This window comes from Macrobrachium nipponense, chromosome 9, assembly GCF_015104395.2.
Source record: "Macrobrachium nipponense isolate FS-2020 chromosome 9, ASM1510439v2, whole genome shotgun sequence".
NCBI lineage: Eukaryota > Metazoa > Arthropoda > Malacostraca > Decapoda > Palaemonidae > Macrobrachium > Macrobrachium nipponense.
This window is the reverse complement of record NC_061110.1, coordinates 22,713,810-22,722,907: the sequence shown is the minus strand read 5'-3', so window position 1 is coordinate 22,722,907 and position 9,098 is coordinate 22,713,810. Positions and strand designations below refer to the sequence as shown.

Here is a 9,098-nt window from a genome sequence, read left to right as displayed (position 1 = left end):
ACTCTGGCCAGCCTAATCTTTTCAGCTTCTTTTCCTCATAAACTGCTCCATCCTCAGTACTTGCTCTGCTGCTCATTTCCCATGGCTTGGGCGAGGTGTTTTGGGTATATGTGAATGTGAGTAATCAGCACTCATTGTCCGATAGTGATGACCCAGGTGCAAATGCCAAGCTCTTCCCAGATGGTTGTGGTTTGCTTAAGCTGCTTAATTGTGTATGTCCTTTGGTATTCAGGGTCCATTGGTGCTCAGGCAGAAGTATAGTAAACTAATGTGGCTAAGTTAAGTAAGATTTTAAAAGAATAAAATTATTTCAAGACAAAACTCATGAGTATGCAAAATATGCGGTTCTCCTCCTAATCCTGGGCTTTCTTTAGCACATCTGGACAACTTGAGGAATGATTCCTTCCCATTACCGTCAGAGGTGCTTCCTAGAAGTGCTACCCTGAAGGATACCTGTCAGGTGATAGATAACAATGTCTCGTTGGTTTGTGTCTGGAGAGCTGCTGACTTCAGGATTAGGTAGATGTAAAATGACAGGTGTGTAACAGGAACAGATTTTATTTTTTTAGGCGTTTTAGTGTTCATGTCCATTGTTTGAGACCATAGGCCTACAAGTGATATAATTTTGGTTTAAAGGCTATTTTCTTGAAATTTTTGCTGAATTTAATAGTGTAAACACTTAATATATCAAGTGATATCCATATTCTTGTACCCTACAATGTGGTACAGTTGTAGACATTTTCCCAGCAGTTACAAACAATAATGTCTATACCTAAGAGATCAATACAACCCTTTGGTCTCGGAGAGCTTGGTGTGTGTCAGACTACCTGGCAAGGCTGTGCATAGTTCACATGACCTTGACCTTCCTCTTCTTAAACGTTTATATAAGGTGTACATTTAAAAAAGATTAAGTCAATCCTCCCATTAGGGAAAGACACAGTGTCTTAAGTCTTGTTTGGTAAGTTAGATGGATCTCTGGGAGGTGAAAGAATCCTTGTTGAGGTTTAGGTTAAATTATGGGTTACTGTATTAGTCAGGGTGAATCCCATTTGAAGGGGGTGGAGACCCAAGTTTTGGCATCATGAGTTAGCTGAAGGCAGGTATCTTATTTAATTTTGTTGTGGTGAAGATCTTGATACTAGTGGAAATTATACAGTAGTATTCAAACAGACAGGAATTTCTGTTTATCAGTTTTGAGATATTCTTTGTTTTTAGGCACTTTGTCTAGACCAAGATCACACCCAAGATTGCAAGTAATTTTTTATCATTTGTAAAGAACAGGATAATTAGATCAGTGGAGGGGACCACTGGTCGCTCCGAGGGAAAACCAGTTCCCTCTGAGCAATACAAGGCCTCCTTATCAATGGCATCACGAATCCCCGCCTCCTCCCCCATCCTCTCTGCTTGACGACTCAGAGGAGGAGGAAGAGGAGGATGCCTCCTCCACGAAAGAGTTATATGAGCAGTGAAGCTCACTGTGCAGCAGAAACGAGGACGAAGGGTTCGGCACTGAAGGAGACAGAAGGGTCGTCAAAACCTCCGATGATGCCCTGGTGCCCTTCCTCCTATAACGTTTCCTCCCAGCAAACCTCACCCACTGTGCAGAGGACCATGAAACACATTCACTACAAGTTAGGTCCAGGCTGCAGTCCTGCCCTCGGCAAGATGTGCAGAGAGCATGCAGATTGACATCCACAGACAATCTCTTGCCTCCAACCCCAGGGCACACGCACTTGGGGAGGGAGGCTTTAGATGCCAGCTCAGTAAAATCATGGGTTTGCATGTTGCAATTTATCAGTAACAACAGCAAACATACACAATGCTCTGAATAATATAAAACAAAAAGGAACAGTCTCACTAAATATGCAGTAGGGGAAAAAAGCTAATTACAGTAGAGCAGAGAGCAATGTAACACACGTGTGAACTCAATGACGGCCGAAAGCAAAGTGGTATGCATACACCCAGGTGAGCGGAGCTCCCCCTCTACCTAGGCGGTAGTTCAACTACCAAACTACCTTGCTATAAAAGTCTAGGAGCCGTTTCCAGCTTTGCTGAAGATAATTCTTAATGTAAAGGACCTCAGGGTTGTATAGTTGAGAAAAATGCAATTAACTCTTAAAAATTGTGATAAATTATGTAGAGGAATAACACAAAGCTTTATTGTGTGTGTGTGGGGGGGGGTTAGTTCTTCCATGTCAGTGAGGATTTACAAATGATGATGGGAGAATAGTTTGTTGTCCTGTCATCACCACTGGTATTATTTTGGTCTCCAGTGATCTCCTTGTGTCTCCAAGGGTAAAAGGGTTGTGGCACTTTACACTCTTGGTCAGTACTTCCCGATGAAGGGTAACTCTCACCCGTAAAAGAATTTGTATCATACACGAAGGTCTAGTGAATAGTTGTTTTTATCTGCAAGAATTATTTATAATAAAAAGTACTACATTTTTTATAGTATATTATTCTTACTTAATCTTTCCAGCATCACATGGGCTGACAGAAGAACAATGTGCCATCCAGAAGTTAGCAACAGATTTTGCTCTAAATGAAATGTTACCTCATATGGCAGAATGGGATGAAAAGGTTAGTGTTTCTGGAATTTATTTGTTTGGATGTAATTAATTTAGGAAATTTTCTTTCACTTTAAGGAAAACTTTAAATCATTTAATGTCAGTGATGAAATAATTAAATTGAAATTTTAAATTATAAGGATAACATTAAAATATATTGATAGGAAAAGTTGACACATGCTTGGTAGTGTTTAAGTGTAGCTATATTATTCATAGGTTGATGGAATAATCATTCTAATGTCCTTGTCTTGCCCACACCTGAAGGAAGTAATATATCAACTGTTTCATGTTTGAAAGCTGTTGGTTACAAGGTCAACCCAGACCTGGGAGAATATTTCAAAGCATGGAGGTGCTATAGAAAAAGAAAGTTTCCAAACCTATAATCAGGTGGTTACATTTTCCCTTTTATTAAGTGGGAGATGTGGTGGCCTGTGGATTTTATGGGCAATGAAAAGAAGAGAGAAATTGTCCTTCAGCTAGACAGATGAGTTATTCAAATGTTTCATGTACTATGATAAACAAAAAAAAAGTTATTTGAAGGATATTAAAAAACTAAAATTGCTGATTTGATCATGTGGATTATTACTTCCAGAATGGTCAATCACAAAATAATAGTTGTTCTTTGGAAGATTGCAACTATTTGCATAAACCTGGAAATGAATGGCAGAGGGTAGAAATGTTCTAATTAAAATTAAAATAGTTCAGTACAAATACATATATGTACATTATGTTCTTTCTAACCAGTAGTATATGGTATACTGTATGGTCAAATTAAAAACTTACAAAAGTTCACACTCCCATGTTTGCAAACAGCAGAAAACATTGTCTATTGTTGAGAAAAATGTAAAATGGTAAAGCTGCAGCCATTGAACAAAGTTGGGAATGTAGAAGAAACTAAAGATCACAAGGTAAATAATACTTAAAATAATGTTTTTTATATAGTATTAGCGTAAATGTTTCCACAATATTAAAAATTGTGAATTTTTTATGTTACAGTTCATAAAAGAACTGGATCTGTGAGCTTTTGGACATTACTAGCAGCTTTGTCTGGGCATTTAGTCTCGGTAATGTGTTTGTCCTACACAATGATCAGTATTGTTTCTGGTTCTTGAGAATTCAATATGATAAAGCTATAAAATCTTGAATTCAGTCATGCTGCTTAAAAATTGCTACCTGATTAAATTGCTAGAAATTCTTCTTACGATAACTGTGAGGCCATGCTGAGGTTGCATGCCATTAAGGTACCAATAATTTGACAGAAGTACATATAAAAAGGATATGTCAATCTGTGCAGCAGGTTCAAAAACAATGAATCATGTGCAAAATTCTTATCTCTTGTATGGCAGTAATTACTTTTCTACAGGTGCAGAATTGCTATAAAAAGGGCTTCCTAAGACTTTATATGATTTGAGAAAAGGCCACACAGTTATGTGAATCTGCAAGGCAACTAGAAAGCAAAGGAACTAGCTCTGCAAGACTTCAGAGCAGTAGTGTAGATGTAAACTGTTGTCTCTTCTCCTGGTCACTTAGTCTCTCCCATGTCCAGCTCTCCTCAGATACCACCTACTCCTTCACGTAGCCCTTGAGCTTCCGAACCCAATTGCTTCACCAGCCTCAAGTCCAAGTTTGACCATAAGGTTTGGTCTTGCTGTAAATATACAGTGGCCCAATTAGGGGAATTAGTGCGTGTCCTTATGGACAAATAGAGTGAAGTGAATAGTGAAGGGGAAGGTGGCTGCCCATCCCACCAACACTCTTAGGCAAAGGTCCACATACCATACTCCCTGATCCTAGAGGAGGCATACTGAAAGCCCAAGGGAGGTTGGTGGGGTCATACCCTGTTGCGTCCCAGGTTGCGACAAAAGACAGCCATTGGAAAGGCATCTTGGATGTGCATTACCTCTCCTCAAGATCTGGAGATTCCAGTCCTAGTAGGAAGCACCAGTGCCACTTCTCGAATGAGTCTCGCCCCCTCAAGAGACGTTTGATGAACAGGTACCAATCTCCCCCGCTAGCCAGCAAAAGGTTCAGAGAACCTTCCTATAGCCCTCAACATTCTTGCAGCAATTGGAACAGCCCTGAATGCTTTTCTTCGACTGAGCGCTAGTGTTTGGCACTGAGGCGCTCATCTTCATCTTATAACTGCTTGTTGTTGTCTTCCAAGTGCCCTTCCTCTCGCAAGTGCCCACACACCCTTGATCAGGTGCCCAGTAGAGCCCAATTGCCTATTAGCCCTGAGTGCCCCCGCATTCTCCGAGCAACCTCTGGCACCCAAGTGCCCAGTATGTATCAGTTGATTGCCTGGTGCCAGCAACTCTTTGGTAGACATTAGAGGTGCCTCACACTTAGGGACCTGGGGCAACCCGAACAAAATGTAAGGTCTGTAAGGTCTGTAAGGTATGTCAGTTTGGCATCTTCCTTAACCAAGTGCCCGGTGCCAGCTCCAGCGCTCTTGTCTTCTAATCCATTACCCGGTACGGGTCTTCCAACTTCAGTGGAACGGAAGCCCTTCATTAGTTCCTGTCCAGCATCAGTTAGCATTTTGGGATCCCTTCAGAAGACTTCTCGTCAGTTAAAGCTCATACGAATCCTTCCTTGTCCCTGATTTCTTTGGATGAGGAAGATCTAGGCCAGGACTCTGCGCCATCAGTCTAAACATCCATGCTTAGGTATTTGTTACTGAACTTCTCTGATTTCTTCTTTCCAACAGTTCCTGTTTCTCCGGCTTCATTCTTCATGATGAGCAGTCAGCCAGCGGATTCAGCCAGACTATCTAAAATTGGTTCTCTCATCCTCTTCAAAGACTTTGTGTGAAGTGGAAGGTTGGCTTTCTGATAAGAGAAAACAGGGCAAGGCCTCCTTTAGTATTCCACCCTCTCATCTCTCATGCAGAAGGTATCTGTCGTACATTACAGGAAAAGCCCCTTCCTTAGGAGTGGCTGCCTTCTCCCAAGGGGACTTTTCTGGGCTCATCAACTCAGTGTAGTTTGTAGGTCCACCTTCTCCTCTGCTAAAATGATAGGTAGATCATTTGCTCAAGGACCTTTTTAAGATATTTGAGGTTTTGAGCTTCTTCGATTGGTCTGTGGGAACATTAACCAGGAAAGTTCACAGATTTTCTTCATTACCAGAAGACAGTGCTGCAGACCTGCTCAGAGTACAGTGATCTGCAAAGTAGGATTGGCCCCCCTAGGAATTTCCGTGTGTGTGTGTGGTGTTGGTTGAGGATACCAGAATGTTTAAAAATATGTATATTTTATCTTTTATATATATTTGTTCATGAAACTTACCTGTCAGATATATATATAGCTGTATTTTCTGAAGTCCGACAGAATTTAAAAAACTTCCGACACACGCAGTGGTCGGCCAGGTGGTTAGTACCCATTTCCCGCCGCTGGAGGCGGGTATCAGGAACCATTCCCATTTTCTATTCTTAATTTTTCTGTCGCCGGTGCTGAAAACACCTGTTTTCATACATTCAACTTACCTGTCAGATATATACATAGCTATCGACTCCGTCGTCCCCGACAGAAATTCAAATTTCGCGGCACTCACTACAGGTAGGTCAGGTGATCTACCGCCCTGCTCTGGGTGGCAGGATCAGGAACCATTCCCGTTTTCTAATCAGATTCTCTCTGTCGCCGGTAGTATACATTGTTGTTACTTCCTCCTGACTGGAATTTCTTTTTTCACAACGCTTTTGATCATCTTTCGACTGATTTTTGGTGACGTACTTGGATCGTTGTTTGGCATTCGCTATCGTTGACTGTTTTTTGGACTTCGCTTTGGATTTTCGTGAATATGTCTGATTCTAGTGTTAGCTTCAGAGTGTGTGTGAATGAGGGCTGTAAGGTGAGGATTCCGAAAGCTTCGGTAGATCCTCACACTACATGCAGTGGTTGTAGAAGGGTTGAATGCTCAATGAGAATACGTGTAACGAGTGTGAGAGATTGAGTGCGCAAGAATGGAAGAATCTGAATTCTTACTTGAAGAAGTTAGAGAAAGATAGAGAGAGGAAGGCGGCTTACAAAAGCCGGAAAATGTCTAGTAGTTCTGTAGCTTCTTCTTCTTCTCATAATTATGCCCATTCTATTTCAGCCCGTTCACAAGTTAATCCCTCTGATTCCGCCTCAGAAATGGCGGAACTCAGAGCTTCCCTTCAAAAAATGCAAGAAAAATGGAAGCATTGGAAGGTAAGAGAAGTGAATGTGGTTTCTCGAGTGATGTTAGTGTTCCCAGTGTAGTGGAGGGGGCGTCTGGTTCGTCTCTGCGACGCTCCCCCCAGGTCCTCAGGAACCTCCTCTTCCAAGCTCCATGGCCGAGAGGAGGAAAGTCGAAAGCCTTACGGGGGTCGTGGAGAATCCCCAACGATCAGGCGTCCCTTCGGCAGAATCTTACACATCTCAGACTGCCAGGACAGCTATAGGAAAAGCGTCCTTCGTGAGTGCTTTTCATCATCTAGTTCGCCTTCTCCGAGAAAGAGGATGGAAGGAATCGAAGCTTTTCCACGTCCGCTGAAAAAGTAATTGGAAAGAACCTGAGCTCAATTCTAGCCCCGAGCACTTCTCTGAAGAGGATGCGCCTTCGGTAATCAAGAAAGCTAGAAAGGAGTTAGATCCTTGGAATGTTAAAAGACTCTCGAGCGCCTTCCAGATCTCCTTCGATTCGAATGAGCCTTCGACCAGGAAAAATTTTGATGATGTGCAGGAGCAATTAGCGGTCTTTGGTAGGAGTACTTTCTAAAGAGCCTACTCGTAAAAAAAGGATGACAGGCTTCCGATTAAGAGATCCAAATACCGATCTCCTGTCGTGCGCGACGAACCCTCCAGGGGAGTTGTCGCAACAAGCGGCCATCTCTGGGGGGAGCGGTGCGTTAGGCAGGCGAGACGTGGGAAAGGAAGTTAAAAAACTCCTGCCAAGCGTCTGGCGCCAACTAGGAGCCAGGTGCCAAGTAGCACAAAGAGCCTGACTTTACTGTAGATCGTTCTAGGCCCAGATCTTCATCCAAGGCAACAAGAGCCAACTGGAGAAGAGAGAACTCCTGATAGGAGTAAAGCGCCGCTAAGCGCAATATACTTGCCATTCGAAAGGCGCATTCCATGAGCGATACCTCCTACCAAGCCACAGGAGTATTCGGAACTAGATGCGCCTTCCATAGGTCAGGAGTATTCGGGAAGAGATACTCCTGCCAGGCGCCTTGAGTACTCTGACCTCGATACTCCTCCCAGGCGGCCAGGAGTATTCTAGACTTTTTACTCCTACCAGGCGCCAGGAGTATTCGAAGTGCGATGTGCCTACCAAGCACCAGGAGTATTCTGAGCTTAATACTCCTAACAGGCGCCAGGAGTATTTGGAGCGAGATGCGCCTACCAGACGGCAGGAGTATTCGAAGAGTGTTACGACTGTCAGGCGCCAGGAGTATTCCAAACAGGATACTCCTACCAGGCTCCAGGAGTATTCTCAGCGAGATACTCCTGCTAAACGCCAGGCGCATTCTCCTCATGAAGAGCTTTGATACCCGACAGGAGTCTAACAGGCGTAAAACAGTTATACGTGACTCGCCTAAGGATAAACGTACGGAGGAGAGTTATCCTAGCCCCTCTCCTAATAGAAGTGCTTCTTCTTCGGAAAGGAAGGAATCAAGAGAGGAGACAGAGGGGGAAGGGAAGGGAGCCTTCCTACCTTCCGAGCCTATTAATTAGATGACGTCTCGGAGGACGAAGTTACTAACAGAGAAGGGCTTTCGAATTACAAAGTTCTTTCTGCTCTGCTCTTAGAAGAATATGGAGATGCATTGACTCCAGCCGCTCCTCCTTCTCTGCGCTCTCTATTTTCAAGTACGAAGGCGCACAAGTCTTCATCTTTCCTGAAAATGAAGCCGGCCATATTCCATGAAAAGGGCCTTAACAATCTCTTGACTCCTGATCAAGACAAAGGAGTTAGGAAGGACGATCTTTGCATGCCTCTGCTAAACTAAGGGGTAGGAGAGGCATATGGGTACGGGGAAAAAACGGGAGAAAAATATGGATTGTCTCTGCCCGTTTCAGCTGAATCGGACTTCTCCAGTCGTAGACTCGTCGAGGAGACATGCTTAAAATTCAGCGAAGCAAACATGGGGTCTTTCGGAAATGGACCATCTCCTCAAGGGACTTTTCACTTATATAACTTACCCGGTGGTTACATATAGCTGTGTCTCCTGACGTCACGGCAGAATTTGAAATTCGCGGTAGCGCTAATGGTTTGACAGGTGATCCCTCTACTCCCGCCCTCTACCGGGTACCGGGAACCATTCCAACCATAAATCAGAAGTTTCCTGCCGTCGGAAACCGGTGAACAACGGTTTTGTTTTCCCTCTGCTGGTTGGAATTTGGATTTGATCATCTTGGTTTTCTCCTTTTGGTGATGTACCTTGAGTTTACTGATCTTTTGCTAGCGCTATAGTTATTTTGGTTTTGATATTGTTGTCCTTTTAGGAATAGTTTGAATTCTTCACGATGTCTGACACCGGCTCTGTTCAGTATAGGGTGTGTA

At 43.2% G+C, this 9,098-nt stretch overlaps 1 protein-coding gene and 1 pseudogene across 1 annotated transcript in view; one reads left to right on the top strand and one right to left on the bottom strand.

Moving 5' to 3' along the window:
* Nucleotides 1–9,098, bottom strand: part of LOC135218345 (ADP-ribosylation factor-like protein 2) — a 173,034-nt gene that overhangs the window by 34,043 nt on the left and 129,893 nt on the right. The gene's annotated exons all lie outside the window — the stretch shown is intronic.
* LOC135218581 (isobutyryl-CoA dehydrogenase, mitochondrial-like) overlaps nucleotides 1,952–9,098 on the top strand; it is a 98,749-nt pseudogene continuing 91,602 nt past the window's right edge.